General features: G+C 43.5%; 1 protein-coding gene across 2 annotated transcripts in view; it reads left to right on the plus strand.

Moving 5' to 3' along the window:
• The window catches only part of CDK20 (cyclin dependent kinase 20), a 592,070-nt gene that overhangs the window by 430,059 nt on the left and 146,072 nt on the right, over positions 1 to 15,939 (plus strand). The gene's annotated exons all lie outside the window — the stretch shown is intronic.

The raw sequence follows: 15,939 nt of genomic DNA on the forward strand, positions 1-15,939 counted from the left end.
TTGTTCGACCTTGGGAATCACCATAAGTCATCAAAAGTGTCAACTACAACCCACCCAAAGGCTCAAATTCATTGATGCAGTTTTTGACATATCATCTATGATTGCATCCCATACTTTTACTCGACCTCACAACATCAGAATCCAAACTAGAAAGATCCTTTGCAATTCAAAGATATTTGTCAAGAAAGCGTTACAACCTTGGGTTCAATGGTGCCAGCTATTACTGTCGTACCCTTTGTGAGGTGCCATATGAAAGTTCTACAATAGATGCTACTAACCCAATGGTTGTACCTTACTCTATGCATCTAGAAATAAAGAGGTTATAGTGCCCCTCTACTCGTCACTCAGACCTATCATAGAGTACAAAGCCGCATTTGGGATGTACCTCACAAGACACTTCGAACAGCTGGAAAGACTACAAAAGTACCTCACCAAGAGGATTACTGGCCTCAAACATATGTCCTATGCAGCCCGACTGAAAAAACTCCGGCTGTACTCAGTGGCATATTGAGAAACCTTGACGAGTGGATGGGTAACAGAAAATATACCCCTGGGATTACTTCATTGGCTCTGCTTGACAGAGGATCAGTTAATTAATCAATGGGGCAGCAAAAGCCGACACACTCTGGCTAGGCTTATAAATGCCCTTGGGCAGATAGCCTAGTACCTACCTAGGATCCTATGTATTCAAGGATAAGAATAACACAAACTTTCAAGGACTACCTTGTATGGTGGATTCAGTCAGATCACCTTCAGCAAGGTCATACATTCACCCCAACCCAACCCAAGGGTGTAGTGACCACAGACACTTTCCAGATAGGGTGAGGGGCATTATCTGGAAAAGACGGTTCAAGGCCAACTTGCACATAAACGTTCTAGAGATGAGAGCAGTGCTGTTAGCGTTGCAAGCATTTCAAGGATCCCTTCCTCTAGAAACAATTGCATTCCAAATGGACAACATGTTAGTAGTTTGATATATCAACAAACAAGGAGGAACCAATTCTTATCCCCCATTTCGAGAAGCTATCAGTGTTGCAATGACAGATAGCCTCCACTCGCTTTCTGGTAGCGATGTACATTCCAGAGAAGTCCAATGTGATAGCAGACAGACTCAGCAGGACCATTCTGTTACCTCATGAGTGGTCCACTCAGCCACTACATAGCGGAAATTATTTTTTTGTCAGTAGGGCCAGCCCTGCTGCAACCTATTTGCAATCCTCATTGCTCCTTACTGGCTTGACAAGTGTGGTTCCCATTCCTGTGGCCTCACCTCCTATCACCCCCATGGATTCTGGATCTAACTCCAGACCTTCTGTCTCATCTGACAGGGCTGACCCATCTGTATCTGATAAATTCTTAAACTAACTGCATGGTTCATGTAAAAAGCAAGAACGTTGGAATCAACACTTCATCAGACTGATGGCGGTCTGATGAAGCATTGATTCAACAAACTGCAATCCACTATTGGTTTTAAGAAGGAAGAGATTTTCAAAGTTTTTATTTCAAATACCACTCGTCTGCTATGTGCATTATTCTTCGTCTTTGAGGGTGCTTCACTTGGCAGGAATTGCTTGTATTTTTTGTATCTGCATGGTTCCTCCAATTCCAATGGTAGCCAGGCAATTTATGCTGTCTTCCCCAGTCTGCTCCATTCTGTTATCATCCCATAAACCATCTACTAGAAAGTTGTACAAAAGTAAGTGGAAAAGGTTTGTTCTGTGGGCTGAACAAAGTGATCAGAACCCGTTACAGCTCCCACTTATGTAGTCCTGCAATTCCTAGTGGAGTTGTTTAACAAAGGAGCAAGTGCATCTACCATTAAGGTACAATTGGCAGCAATTTAAAATTTCCGTTTAAGAGTTTCACATTCTTCCTTAGCCTCAGCAAAAATTTGTAGAGTATTTTTAAAAAGTACACTGCTAATGAGACCTGCATTGAAAGATCCCGCTTCCCTTGGGACATACCTTCAGTTCTCCAAGCTCTAACTCACCCCCACTTTGAATCAGCAGCCAAGTGTGACTTGAAGTTCCTTTCTTGGAAGACTGCCTTTCTAGTAACCATAGCTTCAGCCAGAAGAGGTTCAGAAATTCAAGCGTTGTCCTCAAAACCCCCTTACATCATCTTTTTTATAATCTATTTTCCTCCTTCTGTTATTTCTTGTTTTTATAAAACTTTAATTGAAGTCCAATCTCAAGAAAAGATCTCTCCTTCTGGAAATATTTATTAATTGCTTCTATATTAAAAGAAAACAAAAATCCTCAACTTTGCTCCTCTTATAGACTTATCTCACTTCTAAATAATGATTATAAGATCTTCATGTCTAAAAAAAGAATAAAAGAACCCATTATCCATATAATAAATTTTGATCAAACAGGTTTTTTCAGCAAAGACAAACTCATGATAATATTAGGTGTATTCTAACCATTATACACTTATAAGTCCTCTTAATTAGTCTAAATATTGAAACAGCCTTCAGTTCTTTGAATTAGAACTATTTATTTAGAATTCTAGAATTATTTGTTTTTTCCTACATGTTTAATATATTTATAAAAGTAATACTGCTTTTGTTAAAATTGGCCCCTTTACCTTTGAATACACTCATTTGACTAAAAGTACTGAAAAGGGTTGTCCATTATCTCCATTTCTGATTGCCTTGGCCATTGACATTTTTGCTATTTTAATTCGAACAAATTGAAATATTACTGGCAAAGATATTTTTAATAATCACTCTTCTAAAATCATGCTGTTCGCATATAGTGTATTATTAACTCTGCCTAATTCAAGATCAACTCTTTTAGAACTAGAATCCACAATAAAGTTATTCCAGTCTATTTCTAGTCTTCAATTAATCGAAGTCTAAATTCATAATGCTAAATAAAAAGAAAAAATTCCAAATTCATAAGAATCATATTATTGACAAGTCTCTTCATTTGAATACTTAGGTATCACTTTATTGAAGTTCATAAATATCTGTTAATTATGATATCATAAATACATTAGATATTCTTATTTCTAAATGGAGCAAGTTTATTTCCTTTAAAGATAGACTCCAGTTAATAAAGATGGTTCTTTTACGTAAGGTTTTGCATATAATTAAAATCCTGACTTTTTCCAGATAAACATCACATTAATAAAATAAACAGGCAATTAGTAAAATTCCTTTAGTTTCCTAATAAATCTAGAATAACATTATCTTATCATATCAGATCATGGGTTCTTGGAGGAGTTAATTTTCCAGATATTGATACTTATATTAAAGTATCAGTTTTTAAAATTATTTTAAACTGGGTGGATACAAATTATAATTCCAATCGGAAAACATTGCATTTAACTCTTCTTAAAAATAATAATGGTAAGTTGGCTAACCAATTCAGCTAATGAAGAAAATTTCCTTTGGCATTATTTCCTCTCCTACAAGCTCTACTTACTTAAGCTTTATATTTAAGACATATTTAAAAATACAGTTCTCTCTAGTATAGATGTTAAAATCGGGTGTGGTTATTTAATTCCCTTTAGCATCAGCAGAAACTTTTTTAACAAAACACACAGTCACACATTCACTATCTGGGAAACCAATAACTTTGTTTGTTGGCAACATTGTTTTAAATAACTAAAAGATATCCAGCAAGTTATTATAGAATAAGGATTTAAACCCCATGATTAGTTATTATATAGTGTGAAAATACAAACACAAGAAGTATGTTTGTCTCTCAGTCACAATTTAAAGAAAATCCCAAATTGATATATTTTTTATGAAATTATATATATAATAAACAAAAACTGAAACTTTAATTTCAAAACTTTAAACCTAGTTGATTTCTTTGAAACAGTTACCAAAGCCATAGATGAGGGCAAGGTAGTCCACACAGCCTACCTGGACCTTGCAAAAGCCTTCGACACAATACCCCACTCGGGCATCATAAATAAGCTTACCATCTTAAATATCAACCCCTATATCACAAGATGGGATGCAAACTGGCTCAGAGATAGAACCCACATGGTCAGAATCGCAGGTGCCATGTCCGAATCCAAACCAGTTACAAGTGGCGTCCCACAGGGCTCAGTTCTGGGACCTCTCTTGTTCGGTATATACTTCTCTGAGGTTCAGGCTAACACGGGGGGATTATGGCTGACAAAGTTCGCAGATGACTGCAAACTGGGGGCTATAATCGAATCTCCAGCTGACACAAGCATCCTCCAAAAGGGTCTCACAGAGACGGATGCTTGGTGCCAGAGCCACGGCCTCAAGCTAAATGCTAAAAGTGCATAGTCATCCCCTTTGGGAAAAACAAGGTGCCCACAAATTACCACATAGGTGGTAATCCATTAAGTACGGAAGAAGTAATTAGAGATTTGGGGACCAACGTAGATAGTAATCTCTCCTTTGATAATCACGTTGCCAAAGTGGTTAGAAAGACCTTCTATATAGCCCACCTTATCACGAAAGGGTTCGCATCTAGATCAAGAGAGGTCATTGTGCCCTCTATTCGTCACTCATCAGGCCCATAATTGAATACAATGCCCCTTTTGGGATGTACCTTACCCGACACCTGCAGCAACTGGAGAGACCCCAAAGGTACCTCACCAAGAGGATCATGGGCTACAAACAGATGTCCTATGCAGCTCGACTAAAGAAACTCCAGCTCTACTCAGTTGCTTACTGCCTACTCAGAGGCGATCTATGCCTGACGTACAAAGCCATGTCAAACCCAGAATTAATGGACATGCTCCACCTCAAAAAATCCAAGTCCCTTAGAGCTACACACTCCAGGGACCTAAACCTCAGCACAAAAATAAATAGGACATGCTGGAGGGACAGATTCATTTCCCAGAGGCCCCCATCACTCTGGAATAGAATCCCAATCCATGTCGGACATAGCCCCTCGCTGACCCTCTTCAAGCGAAATTTGGACGCGTGGATGGGAAATCGCAAATTTACCCCTGGGATCTCTCCTGTGTCCCTGCTAGACAGAGGCACAGTAAACTAATCTTAAAAGGGTAACTTTTGTGACCTACTTTACAGAGGCACAGTAGACTAATCTAATAGGGAGGCGGAAGCCAAATACACTCTGACTAGGCTTATAAATGCCCTAGGGCAGACAGCCTAGTATCTACCTATGAACCTACCTATAGAATACAAGATAAATGTAAATGTTACATTTTAACCACATCACACTGTCATGCTCCTTTTTTAACCTCTGAGAATAAATCTCAAATATTATCATCCATTAAACATTCCTCTTGCTCTCATTATTGGCATATATTTACATGAAGATTTCTACACAGAGCATTCCTAACTCCAGATAATGGCTAAAATGAATAGAAACAGTGATATACATTGTTGGAGATGTTTGCATGAATGCAATGCTGATTGGATTTGTGTTTTTTTAATTGTCCTTTTCTAAGTCACTTTTGGAGGACTGTTGATGATATTTTGAAAGCTTTATTCTCTGGCACATTATCAAGTCTTTATGTAAATGATGAGAATCAATTGCAAAAAGATAATCTCTTTCTGCTATGGGCTATTCTTGTGGTAGCAAGGAAAAGTATTACCATAAAAATAAATCAAATATATCACCACTTTTTGAAGACTTCTTATCCTTCCTAAAAGAAACTGCCTTAAGAGATACCAAAGTAAAAGAACCCAGGATCCATCCTAAACCATTTAACAATTATCTCTCTTTAAAAGTAATATCTCTTATTGACTTTCTTCAACAAAAATCCTGCCTTTTATGATTAAAAAAATGAAAAGAAGAATTTGTTTTGGAACTTTAATATTGTCACCTTTTGAGTTCAGACTTTGTGTATAGTGTACATAATTTGAGTATGTTTATCCTTTATGTATTTATTCATTTATTATTATTATTATTATTGTTGTTATTGTAATAACTGAATATTTATTATTTTTTTATGAAAAAGAGCAATAATTTTTTTTGAGAAAAATAAGGCACCAACATCTTGCAAGAGTGTTTAACACAGGCAACTGACTGGTACCAAAGCCATGGCCTAAAAGTCTGTGCCAAAACATGCATTATAATGCCTTTTAGGAAACTGTCAACCAAAATAAAATGCTCCATTGATGTAACACCCCTAAGAGTCGACCCAGTAGTAAGGAATCTGTGAACATATGTAGACATCGATCTGGCCTTTGACAAACATGTAGCTAAGACAGTAAGAAAATCATTCTATGTCACCCAACTTATAAGTAATGAAATGGCATCCAGGTCCAATAAAGTTATAGTAGCACCATACTCGGCTCTTATCAGACCTATAGTTGAGTACAGTGCCCCCTTTGGCATATACCTAAAGAGACACTTGAAACAGTTGGAATGCCTGTAAAGGTTTCTTAGAAGAACTCAGAGCATGAACACCCTGTCCTACATCAATCTTGGCTGTGTCTCAGTATTCAGTTTCTTACAGGATGCTGAGAGGGTATCTTTGCCTGGCTTACAGGGCTTCCTCAGACCTATCCCTGATGGATATGTTGCACATGCACAAAACAAACAGTACCAGAAACATTAGATTTAGGGATCTGAACTTTGCTTGTGACAGAAACAGAATGTGTTGAAGAGACAATGTGCAACCTAAAAGATCCCTGCATTATGGAATAGGCTCCCAATCCATGTAAAATAGAGATCATCCTTGACCCTATTCAAATGAAACCTTGACAGTAGGATGGTAAATCAGAAATTTATCCCAGTCAGGCCCCCATATCTCTTATGGACAGAGGCCATCAATAAGAAAAGAATCTTCCTAACACCCTCCTCTACAAATCCTTAACTTGTCCCCCTCCCCCCATATAGATGCCCATGATAGTCAGGATCCAAATTGGTTTAGGGTGCATAGCTACGCTTATAAGGGCTGTAGTGGTCATTACCCTAATAAATTATGAACCTAATGATAGGGTTGGTGATAAACAGTATATTCTTTTAACACAGGTTAAAAGACAATAGCCCTTCCAGACTATATACAACGTTTAATGTTATCCCTTGACTGTAGCTTATACAGTATCTGTTAAGAAAATGAAATGACGTCTTACTGGCTAATAGGTGCTTGAACTGGTTACATGTGGATGTTTTCAATTTGAACTAACTCATTCAAGCCTGAAATATCTTTTTTGTATTCATTCAGTTAACACTTATAGCTCCTTATGGTGTTCAGATTTTTTTTGTATTTGCCTTCCTTAACAAAGTGAGTCACGAAGTAATAATATGCAGTATTAGAAAGAGCAAGATGCAGTTAACAAATTGATACTAAGATTGTTATTCTCAGATGTTCTGCAGTGGATACATTAACCACTGATTTCCCCTTATTCATATTTTCATATTTGCATTCATATTGTCATAAGTGAGAGACCTATGTTATTGATGGGCAGAGAGTGAAATGCCCTGGTGGGAGAAAGAAAAGTACATTGTCAATGTTCTGTTAAAGTATACTACACTGGAGATACTGGTAGTTATTTGCTAGTAATTATCGAAATATGAAATATTTCCATATGCTCTTAATATTTTTTAAAACTGGGTGACTTACAACCTATTATATGACATCAGATGAAATGTTTGATGTTGAAGAAAAGTACTTGATATTTGCACTCTTCATTGCACATCTTGAGAGGTATTCATTGTTATTTGTATTGTTAAATATACAAATAATCATAATTTTTCATATTTCTGTAAATATCTTAGTAAGCATGCACATAGAAATTACGTTTTTGCTGTTATGTGAAAGCTTATGCCTGCCTAACCAAAGTAAGTTGACAGAACATATCTACATTGCACAGCTTCCAAGATATAATAATTTGTGAAACATTGCAAAAAATATTCTGGGTTTGTATGCATAATAATAATAATAATAATAATAATAATAATAATAATATAACATTGATATAAAGACTGTGACTGTATTGACTATTAAACATGCAAAGAAGACTTTTTATTGATAACATTTCTGTTTGAACCATGTAGTAGCTTTTATTGTTCATAAAATATTTACATTTCTTTGTATTATGCTTTTTAAGTTGATTTTCCAGAAAATGCTTTGGAATGTAAGGATGTGAGTAGGCTGTTAGAGGTGTGACAGTCCACTTCACTTGAGTTTTAATGAGCTAAGTAAGAGTGATGAAGAGGTAGCAATAAACACTTCTGATGTATTTATTTTATATATTTTTCACTAAAGTTTATTTTTTAAATTAGTTTTATACAGCGATGTTTACTGCTTTTACTCTTGAAATATTCTGATGTGTTGTCCCTTCCGTCCATTCCTCAAAGGATGAGTTATTGGATCCATCTAAGGTCTGAATTTGGCCATTCTCCATAATCCCCTGCAGTTAGTAAGTTACCTCAGATCTCGTTTGCCACTCATCTACATCTGATTTGATCGCTTATGCTTAGTCTTGGGTGACAGTTTAGTGCTTCTCCTTTCGATCTTTTAGAGTTATTAAGTCTAATGCTTGTCTGGTTACAATCCTCCCCCTTCTTCCTAATCTGTTATATAAGCAAAAGAAAAAAAATAGTATATCTTGCTTTGCCATTTTTGTTGCCTGTTTCCATATCCCCTTCAATTTGTTAGAACCCTCTTTGTCAGGTTGCTGTATTTATATGCCATCTGTATGGTTTTGGACTGTTGGTAGTATTTTCTGGCTTTTGCTGACATTATTTAAATAATTGGGTTGTTTCTTAGGTGTTTACTGCTGTGTGTTGTGCCTTGTAGTGCTTTTTGTGGTATCATGGCAGAAAAGCCCTCCGACTTTAAGAAATGTGTTTCCTGTGTCCACAAAATCCCTAACTCCGATGTGCACACCAAATGCATGTATAACTTGGGGCTGCACATTTAGATGAGCAGTGCTCTATTTATACTTCCTTCAGCTCCCAGGCTGTAGTGGAGAGATGGAACAAAATAGTGCTCAAAGGACTCCTCCCTGCAATAGCAGAAGTTTTCCTCCAACACAATGCTTCTTCTTCTGCTTCCTCTTCTAGAAAGAAGCTGTTGATGAATCTTAAAAGTGAGAAGAGTATAGACGAGGCCAGGGACTAAGATGAAGAAAAAGTTAAAGATCCTAAGAAACTGTCACCAAATTGTTCAAGTTCCTCAGATCCATCACTAAAGATTCTGGGAACTTCAGATCCTATTCCATGTCGGAGCCTATCATCCTTAGAGCCAGAAGTCTTCCTTTACTGGAACTGTGCTTCTCTCTTGAAGTCTTCCTTTACTGGAACTGTGCTTCTCTCTTGAACTAATCTCTTCAAGGCTCCGATCTTCTTTTCTCCAAGACAGACCTTTTAACAGGGCATCCAGACTCACATCCACTGCTTTCCACTCAGATTATTTCAGTTTTCCAGGATCCTTTCCAGTGCATACATGGATACAATAATGAGGAATTTGCCAGGGCCCAGATTCAGTTGGAGGTCCTCATTGCTCTGATCCCTGTTGTAATAATTGGCCTTGGACCATCCTTTCATCATATCATTGCTCCTTTCCTTATCCGACCATCGGACTCTGGGTTTGTCTGTGTTGGTTCCGAATACTTGGTCTTCTTTGATTGATGGATCTCAGAACTTCAGTGCTGGACAGCTGAGCACCAGTGTTGGCTTCAGAGTTGTCAGGTGGGTCTACAGGACCAATCTGTTCTAGACTCCTTGGACCCTGATGGGGGCTTTTGGGGTCCTTTCTCAACTTAAGCCTTCAAGAGGGTGCTCTGTTAGTCTAGGGAGTAGGCTTTCCTACAGTGCTCGGATCCACCCCTTCCCCAACGAGCTCTGTGGGTCATTGCCTTCCACCTTCTATCCCATTGGGACAGCCATCTCCTCATAGTCTTGAGACCGTCTATATTGAGGATTCCCCATTGGCTTCAGAGTCCTCCACAGACCATTCACTTGGGGAGGTTTGTTGAAAGAATTTGTGCAACAGGAGGAACATTAACTCCCCTCAGGAGTCTTTAACTGAAGATACTGATTTTGATGCGGCAACGGGTTCCCCAAGATCCCCAGTTGAGGACATCTCATTCAGTGAGGTCTTAGTATTGCATAGACAGAAAGGGGGGAGGTCCAATGATGCTCCCTCTCAGGAAGAATCAGTATTTCTCAAGGTTTTTGGAGCTGACCCATGTGCCTCTTGGGTGGTCTCTCCCATGGATGAGTTGGTGGATTTATCCCAAAGCAGGTATGGAAGGAGCCAGATATAGCTAAACCTATCCCCCAGAAGCTGGACAACTTCTTGGTATCCCCTAAGAATTACCCTTTTGGAGCAAGGGTCCTGCAGTGGATTCAATGGTATTGGTGGTGGCCGCCAAGAAGGAGCTTGCCTAAATAAAGCCTGTCCCCTAACAGTAAGTCTAGAGCATTGGACAGAGTTGAGAAGCAGGTTTATACTTCATCAACCTTTGCTGCCAGGGCAATTAATTATTTGTCTGATTTAACACATTTTAGAGAGATTTGATCAAGGAACTTTCCAAATCCCTCTTTGGATCCCTATCTGCCAAGGAGAACTCTGTCATCACACAGTTGGCCATCCTTCAATCCCTGCTACAGAGGGCATGTCGAGAGCAGCTGGCACCAGCATTACTGTTAGCATGCCTTGGATGTGCCTTTGTGGCTTTGCAGAGCAGTTTAAAATGTTTATCAATGTCCCCCAGTGATGATTCCACCTTTTTTCAACCTAAAGTGAAAGAGACACTGTCGAGAAGTGAGCAAGAAGGTAAAACCTTATTTGCATTAGAGATTCAGTTTTCTACCCTCCAAAGGACCTTCTCTAGAAACCGGAACGGACAAAAGAAACTGTAGATCTGAAGTAGTTAACTTCATTTGGTCTGCAACCTGTGGGATACGGATCTGACCTCGGATCCGAGCCGTCAACTTTACAAAGTTTAGATCCGAGCTCCTAGCTCCTCCCCTTACCCATAATCCCCTGCCAGCCCTAACTGACCTCAGATCTAGTTTGCCGCACTTCTGGTCAGCAGCTAGGTTTTGAGCTCCTGGTTCGTAGGGTCTTCGCAGAGTTTGTGAGAAGTTTTTAAACTTTTTTCTATTACCTTTAAGTGTACGAGTGTGCTGTGGTTAGGTTTCCCTTTGGTTTAATACTTGTAGTTGAATCTTTTTAGTTAAATTTACCCTCCCTCCCCTTCGCTGGTACGTAGTTCTGTGTGTAGTGTGTTTGGGGCCTAGCGAGTGTGTTTTCTTTAGAATGTCTGAGGCCCCAAAGCCAATCTTTTCTAAGTGCACCGAGTGTGGCCATAAGCTCTCCCCGGCAGATGGCCACACTTGGTGCGTCCGGTGCCTTGGGGTTGAACACCTTTCCTCTGGATGCACTATCTGTGCGGCGTTCAACCCCAGGGCACTGAAGGACTGGAGGTCTAAGCTGATCCCGGTGGGACTTTTGCCCCCCGGATTCGGCCTCCGGTACTTCTGTGGCCTCCTCCCAGGCTTCGGTGGCGGCCACTCCTGCCTCCCTCCCCCCGGCCGGGACTCAATCTCCCGCTTCGGCGCCGGAGGAGAGGGAGGCCAGGAGAGAAAAACGGAGGGAGAAGCACCACAAGCAGTGGGCCGAGGCCTCCGCTTCGGCCCCCCCTGCTAAGCGGGCTTCTCCCTCTATGGCTTCCAGGTCTCCTCCTTCTCGGCTCCGGTCTCCATGCTTCTCACCGGGACCCGAGGAGGAGGAGACCCGATCTCCGTCGAGGTCATCGAGGCAGCACTCCTGGCCAGCCTCGGTGGCCTCATCAAGATCAATGCGTAGCCTTTCTGAAGCTGATTTGGACCGGGTGATGTGAAGGTTCATCCAGGCCCAAATGCAGATGGGAGTGCTCCTGCCCCCCCCCCTCTGGGGGGGGAGCTCAACACCCTTCTTTGCCCCGATAGCTCCTTCTCTGACCCGCTTCCTGGGTTCGGAGCGCTCGGGGCCAGACAGCGTTGGAGCCAGGGGTGGGTCTGCGCCAACAGTGTCTGGTACTTCGGCTCCGACTCTTCCTTCGAGTTTTCCGGATCTGTCCTTGTTGGATCCGAGCTCTCGGAGCCGTGATCTGAGCTTCGGATCCAAGGGGTTTGGTGTGCCTTTGGCTCTGTCCAGGTCGGAGCACACTGGCTGTTCGGATCCGATGGTCTTGGCACCGGCTCCGATCCATCCATTGGATCCGAGTGAGGGTCGTCTCTCGGATCCTAGAGAGAGTGGCTCTCCCTCAGCCTTCGATGTGGTGGAGAGGGCTCTGTTGAGTGCATCCAGGCCCCCACTCCCTGCTATGGTTCCATCCCGCACTCACTCTCATTTGGGTAGGGCTTCCGTCGCCCAGCCCCAGGGACAGCCTGCTTTGACGTCTCAGGTCGTTCCCCTGGAACAAGACGTTGCTGGTGAGTCGTCCTCGGATAGTCTCCCCGAGGATGTTCCTCACAAGCGGAAGTGTAAGAGGAGGCACGTGGACTCCCCCCGAGTCCTTGACAGAAGACATGGATTTGGGTGAGGGGAAAGGCTCCCCAAGGTCACACCCCAGGATGTCTCCTTCGGAGACATCATGGAAATGCTTAGGATAAAAGGGGGATGGTCTGCCCCCAAGGCTTCCTCGGATGAATCCGTGTTCCTGGAGGCGTTCGAAGCAGGCCCATCTACCTCTTGGGTGTCCCCTCCGGCCGACCTCTTAGTGGACCTTATCACCACTAGGGCGTGGAAGGAGCCGGACCCTGTGGAGCTAGTCCCCAAATGTCCCGACAAGATCCTGAGCCCTCCGGCAGAGAAATCCCATTGGAGCAAGAGACACCCCGTAGATGCCATGTTGGTGGCGGCAGCCACAAAGAGGGAGTTAGCCCAAGAGAGTCCCTCGGTCCATCCCCCGAGCAAGGAGTCTCGCTCGATGGACCGTCTCAGGAAGCGGGTCTTTAGTTCAGCGACCTTCTCTGTAAGGTCCCTGAACTACATGGCACATGTCATTCGACTGCAGCGAGACCTTATCAAAGGGTACGCTGCATCGCCCCGGAGTCCATGTCGGGGGAGGACAAACAGTTGTACTCCACTCGCATGGCCACTCTTAGGTCTATATCCAACACCTCTATGCGGCTTTTATCCCATGCTACAGAGGGAGCCGCTAGAGCCAGTGGAGCAGGCCTAGTTATGAGGTGCCAGGCCTAGCTCCGACATTGTGATTTCGCGGAACCCTTCAAGGCGTCCTGTGCGAATGCCCCCTTCGATGGTTCTGCCCTATTTGGCAAGACAGTTCGCGAGACTTTGGTCCAGAACGAAAAGGACGGGAAGACGTTGTCTGCCATCGGAGACCACTTCTCTGCTCCCCAGAGGTCCTTCTCCAAGAACCAAAAGGGACAGAAGAAGATGTGGTTCCGAAAGTCGCAACAGTCCCAGTCTGCTCTGGACTCCCAGTCCTTCCGCGGCAGAGGAGGACAGGGTGGACGCCGCCCTAGAGGCAGAGGGGGCCTGAAGAACTTTGGGTCCAGAGAAGCCTTCTCTGATCGGCCCACGCAGCAACCCTGAAGGGTTGCCCGACTGCTCCACTCTGGAGGCAGTCGGGGGGAGTTTCTCGAAGCACCTGGCAGCTTGGGAGTCCATTACAACAGACCGCTGGGTGCTTCGTATCATATCCAGAGGATACAGAATTCCCTTTTTCTACATTCCCGACACCCCCGGAGACCTCCCTGATGTTCTACCCAATCAGAGGGAGGCAGCAGCTGCAGAAATTTGGCTGCTTTTAGAAAAAGGAGCCATCCAGCACGTCCCCCCAGGCCAGTCCGGATCGGGTTACTACTCCAGGTTCTTTTTGGTGCCAAAAAAGATGGGGGACCTAAGGCCCATCCTCGATCTTTCCCTACTAAATCTGTCAGTAACCAAAGAAAAGTTCCGGATGGTCACTCTTCAATCTATTCTCCCCCTCTTGTGGGAGAATGACTGGATGTGCTCCATAGACCTCAATGACGAGTACTACCGCATATTGATGGACGAACGGTCCAGGAGGTTTCTCCGCCTCCGGCTGGGAGCCAGTCATTATCAATTCAGGGTCCTACCCTTTGGTCTCACCTCAGCCCCCAGGGTGTTCACCAAGGTATTAGCAGTGATAGCGGCCCACCTGAGACTCCAGGGAATGCAGGTCTTCCCGTACCTGGACGACTGGCTCCTCACCGCCCTGACAAGGCATCTACTATGCTTAGCCAGGGACTACTTTCTCAACCTTGCTCTGCAACTACGGATCACTATAAACTCGGACAAGTCCTCTCTTACCCCGACTCAGGTGATAGATTTTATTGGGGCCAGACTGGACACCAACAGGCAACTAGTCTTCTTAACTCCCGACCGGTTGCACACTTTGAGGGCACATGTGCGGGCCATCTTTCAATCTTCAAACCTCCGGCGGGATTGGTTCTGAGGGCCCTGGGGTCCATGGCAGCCGCTATAAACCTTCTTCCCATGGTGCGTCTGAACAGGAGGATTTTACAGTGGACTCTCCAAGTCCAATGGTCCCTTCATCAATACCCCTTGAGTCACCCAATTTCTCTCAGCAGGGCCTGCAAGAAGGCTCTCGTTTGGTGGCTTCAATCGCCGGACCTCCAGGCGGGACGCCCCTTTGCCATGGCCCCCCCTCTCTCCACGGTGACCACGGACACCTCTCTTCTTGGGTGGGGGGGCATTATTCGAGCAGGATGGTCCAAGGCACGTAGAACGATTCAGAGACCTTATTGCACATAAATGTTCTAGAGATGAGGGCAGTGCTGTTGTCGTTGCAAGCACTTCAGAGCCTTCTGCCTGTAGGAACAATTGCAATCCAGACAGACAGTATGTCTGTGGTATGGTATATCAACAAACAAGGGGGAACCAGGTTTTACCCACTCTGTCGAGAAGCCATGAGAGTGTGGGAATGGGCGATCACCACCAACCACTTTCTCATTGCAATGCACATTCCGGGATGGACCAACATCCTGGCGGACAGACTGAGTCGCACCATCCTTTCACCTTAGGAGTGGACCCTCAATCCTCGAGTAGCAAGTCGAATTTTTGCCGTTTGGGGGCAGCCCTGTTGCAATCTTTTCGCATCTCCCTCAAACATGAAATGCAACAATTACTTCGCTCTCATTCCCCCTGCTGGGGAAGCTCCGAGGGACGCCTTGGTGCATGCTTGGCCAACCCGGTCTTCTCTATGCCTACCCTCCTCTTCCCCTCATGCTGAAACTTGTTCAGAAAGCCAGTCGGTTGGGGAGCAGGATGATCCTCATTGCCCCATTCTGGCCTTGCCAAGCTTGGTTCCCTTACCTCTGGTCTCATTGAGTGAATCCGCCCTGGATTCTAGATCCCCTTCCGGATCTAATCTCCCACCCCCAGGAGCTTCCACTTCCTGACCTGGCCAGCCTCAAGCTTACAGCTTGGCTGCTCCAGTTCCACTTGTAGCTAGGACTCCCGGTATCTCTTCTCCAGTTAAAACTATCCTAGTAGCAGCGCACAAGCCCTCTACTAGGCAGGTCCATGGTAGTAAATGGAAGCGTTTCTCTATCTGGGCAGAACAACATAATTTGGACCCTTTTACAGCCCCCTTGCCTGCGATGCTGGACTTTCTTTCAGGTCTTTTTAATGACGGAGATAGCTGTTCTACGGTTAAGGCTCAGTTAGCAGCTATCTCTCATTACCACATAGGTACTGAAATGGGCCCTTTGATTACTACAAAATTGTGCAAAACGTTCCTAAAAGGCACCTTTCTTCTTAGACCTCCAATAAAGGAAGCGGTACCTCCATGGGATTTGACCTTGGTATTACAAGCCCTGACCGCCCCTCCCTTCGAACCGGCGTCTTCAGTAGACCTCAAATATTTGTCTTGGAAAACAGCCTTTCTTGTGGCTATTACTCCAGCCAGGAGAGTATCTGAATTGCAAGCTCTTTCTGTGAAACCCCCATACTTAGCCTTTCACAAGGATAGGGTTTACCTCAGGACAAATCCCTCCTTCCTCCCGAAGGTAGTTTCTGAAT

This window comes from Protopterus annectens, chromosome 8.part0 (assembly GCF_019279795.1).
Source record: "Protopterus annectens isolate FY-2018-M chromosome 8.part0, PAN1.0, whole genome shotgun sequence".
Taxonomy (NCBI): domain Eukaryota; kingdom Metazoa; phylum Chordata; order Ceratodontiformes; family Protopteridae; genus Protopterus; species Protopterus annectens.